We start from the raw sequence: 1,080 nt of genomic DNA on the forward strand, positions 1-1,080 counted from the left end.
ACTCTGCCACAAAAAGTACTCTCATTCTAGTCATCCAGCAAGCAATCTTAGGGTTATCTTTAACTGTTTAGTTGCCTGTCTTTATGATAATCAGAAATACAACTAGGGAAGGAAATGATTGATCCTGGGAGATTGTAATTACCTTCTTAACCAGATGCTTTCAAGCAAAAGCTGGATAACCACGTATGTGTTAGAGGGAATTGTTGTTCAGCTATCAATTAAAAGGACCTCTGAAGACCTCTCAGATCTGACAGGGAGAAAAATCAAAGGTATAAATAACCTGAAACAGAACTAGAACTGGACATTCATTTTCTATGCTTCATTTGTTTCTACTGCATTAAACACTTAGGGATAGATATGATTCAATGCCTTTTTTTTTGTATTTCCACATAATTTGTTGATGGGTTAATAAGTTCACACTACATTTTAATATCTGAGGATGACTTTTTTTAATTATATATGCAAATTGGCATAGCATGAACATCACGATCCATCTTTAGGTTGTCTAGGGTCCAGTAAAATGGTAATCACTGATGGTCAGTATAATCACTGAAGTGAGATCCATAAATATAACTTAGTCCAACTTGATGAAGCCCATGTCTTTCGAACACTGCCAGAAGCATTGGTGGCACATGTTCAGGTGGTACTTGCGGATCAGGCCATGCTGGCTCGAACAGATGTGGCACAACCAAGAGCCCTGGCTGAATTTTCAAGGGTATCTCCAGTAGAGCTGCCGATGACCCATGGCACCACTAGCAAAGACATGAGACAAAAGCAAACCCTCCAATCTTTAAAAGATTCTTATATCAGGTTTATGATTTAGGTAAGGAGAGAAATAGCAAATGGTATACAAACTGAAATTCTCAGAAGTTTCAAAATTGGAGAACCAAATTTGAGTGATTATATTAAATTATACTAAGTCAGAAGTATCTAGGAACCTCTAGATTTGGAACCAGAGAAGCAGGACCCTTTTTAGAGGTACCCTGAGAATGAAGCCTATTGTCCAAGAAAAGATACCCAAGGACCAGATAATTATGTGAGACATCTGGGACTCAAAAAGTACTGATTAAATGGACATTG

The 1,080-nt window shown here is 37.7% G+C and overlaps 1 pseudogene; it reads right to left on the reverse strand.

The window, feature by feature from the left end:
* Window positions 1-542: 542 nt before the first annotated feature.
* On the reverse strand, window positions 543-745 carry LOC110196445 (small ribosomal subunit protein uS14 pseudogene; annotated as a pseudogene).
* Window positions 746-1,080: the final 335 nt, after the last annotated feature.

This window comes from Phascolarctos cinereus, unplaced genomic scaffold, assembly GCF_003287225.1.
Source record: "Phascolarctos cinereus isolate Bilbo 61053 unplaced genomic scaffold, phaCin_HiC Scaffold_9;HRSCAF=440, whole genome shotgun sequence".
NCBI lineage: Eukaryota > Metazoa > Chordata > Mammalia > Diprotodontia > Phascolarctidae > Phascolarctos > Phascolarctos cinereus.